The following is a 2500-nucleotide window of genomic DNA, read 5'->3' on the forward strand; positions in this document are numbered from 1 at the left end:
ATGTGACTGCAATCTCTGCCGGTCCATCTGTGGTATCATACATCAGCACACGATTCCTAAAATAATCACCAATGATATCATAAAGATATTTAGGAGTGTTAATTCTCTGTAAAGCATTTGCAATCGCCAACCATGAAGCACTGTTAAAAGCATTAGTAACATCTAATGTAACAACTGCACAATACCGTCCACTGTATCTGTTTCTACTTCTAGCTACCGAAACAATGTCCACTACCCGTTGAATCGCATCAACTGTAGATCGACGACTTCTGAAACCAAATTGGTCGTCAGACAGTCCGTTGACCTCCTCGATGTGTGCATTTAGCCGTTGCACTATGATGCGTTCTAAACCTTTACCTGCCCCGTCTAGTAGACAAATGGGGCGAACTGAACCCGGTTCCCTGGTGGTTTGTTCGGCTTCGGTATTAACACCAACCTCTGCCTTTTCCACTCATCGGGGAACTTCGCGTTCTCTAAACAGCCTTGGTAAACCCTGCAAAATGCATCGGTTGCAGTCAACATACCAACTTTCAGCGCCTCATTCGGGATACCATCTGGTCCCGGCGCTCTTCTTGTTAGGGTAGTCTCCTGGCAACCGCAAGAATCTCATCATTAGTTACCCTTTCAAACTCTCGTGGCTGATCGATACGATATTCAGGCCACACCGTGTTTGGGTGAGTAGGAAAAGCTCGCTCACCACTTCCCTAAACTCGTCCAATGTCATGGTTCGGGGTCCAATCGAACCTCGGCCACTTTCTTGAACGTATGATATACTATACCAAATGATGCGTTGTTCGCTGTTCCCAGGAACTCTTTCCACTTCCTCTGTCGGGTATGCTTGATCAATCGCTTGAGGGCATTCCGTGCCACCTTGAACTCGTCCCTAAAAGTAGAATAGAGATCAGTATTAAAAGCTCTTTGCGCTAATCGATCGCGGTGTTTGCACTCTTTGCGAAGTGCCTCAATCTCTAACGTCCACCAAAATGCACTCTTGTTAGAGTGTACCTCTTACGTTTAGTCATCGTCGCATTACACGCCGTGACAAGTATACGCATTAAGTCTTCGCTTGTTGTGACCTCGGTCTCAAAAGCGGCTTGCATCATAACTTCAAATATATCTTTGCTAAAATACTTGATGCTCCATCCCGTTATGGGTCGGGACAGATTACGCACGCTTTGCGTCTCAAGATCTATTCGTATTGCACGATGATCAGAGTTCATATAGCTAGATAACACCTCCCACTTAAATGATCTTGCTACGGTTCGGCTCGCAAAAGTAAGATCAACTACTGACGTGCGCCCTGGTCCAACATAAGTTGGGGTGCTGCCGTCGTTCAATAAAATTGCGTCAATCTGCGCAAAGGTTGATAAAACCAACTCACCTCTTCGTTTCTGGGTTTCTCCACGCTCGCCAAGTTGGTTGTTCCAACTTGATGACCAAGCGTTGAAGTCCCCCCGATAACGAATTTGTGGATACCGGTTACGGCCATTACCGTGTTATCCAACATGTTCTGGAACTCTTCCATACTAAATCTAGGTGGCGCGTAAACGCTAACCACTCGCATATCACCTATGTCAACTATCATTAAACCCTTCAGAGCCTTACTGACTACCTTAACTGGTAAGTCCGCGTTAACCACTACCGCTGCTGTGTTATCGTCATTGCGTAACACTTTGACGTTGGTTGTTGCCAGATACGGATCTGCAATCAACACTATATCCGCAGATTCTTCCCTAATCGTTTGCCACATTAATTGAAATGCAGCATAACTATGATTCTGGTTATGTTGTAGCAACCTAACCATTATTATCTAATCGTTCGCCTACGGGGACACATATAACTGCCCGTTGCGTGAAGGTTCTGTGACCTCGTACCGCAATCCAAACACTTGACAGAGTTGGTACAAGCTTGCTTCTTGTGTCCACTCAAACCGCATTTCCAGCACAGATTACTTCTGTCTGGTTCCCTACAATGGTAGCTCGTATGGCCTACCTTCCAACACTTATAGCATTTCTGCTCTTCCATAACCTCGCGGATATGGCATATCGACCAACCAACTTTCAGCTTTCCCAAATTCAAGAAGCTTTGAAAGTCTGGCAGCGATACGTTGATCCGTGCCCACTGCGTACCGGCCGCGCGGCCTTTCTTCATTTTGATACGATCTGTTTCTATCTCGATGTTGAGCTGTGCTTTGACAGACTCCGCAACCTCCTCTGGGGTGGTAATTTCATCGAGATGCATGATCTCAATCATTTTAGAAGGAGCTAGCGTTCTCACTGACGCCTTGCCCTTCACCGCTTCCTTAACCTTTGGGGCAATTGCACTAGCAGAACTACCCTGCTTAAGTTCTAGCAACATGCCTCCATTCTGGGAGCCCGTCGGACCTTAGAGATTGTCTCTCCAACCGATTTAAGAGCATCGGACTGCTTCATTTCCTTGAGCAATTTCGCCAGCTCCTCGGAAGTGCAGTCCGATATCAGCAGAGCCTCAGGCCGCTTCC

The 2500-nt window shown here is 46.6% G+C and overlaps 1 pseudogene; it reads right to left on the reverse strand.

The window, feature by feature from the left end:
• The window catches only part of LOC120907796, a 9145-nt pseudogene that overhangs the window by 2956 nt on the left and 3689 nt on the right, over positions 1 to 2500 (reverse strand).

This window comes from Anopheles arabiensis (genome assembly GCF_016920715.1).
Source record: "Anopheles arabiensis isolate DONGOLA chromosome X unlocalized genomic scaffold, AaraD3 X_pericentromeric_contig0020, whole genome shotgun sequence".
NCBI lineage: Eukaryota > Metazoa > Arthropoda > Insecta > Diptera > Culicidae > Anopheles > Anopheles arabiensis.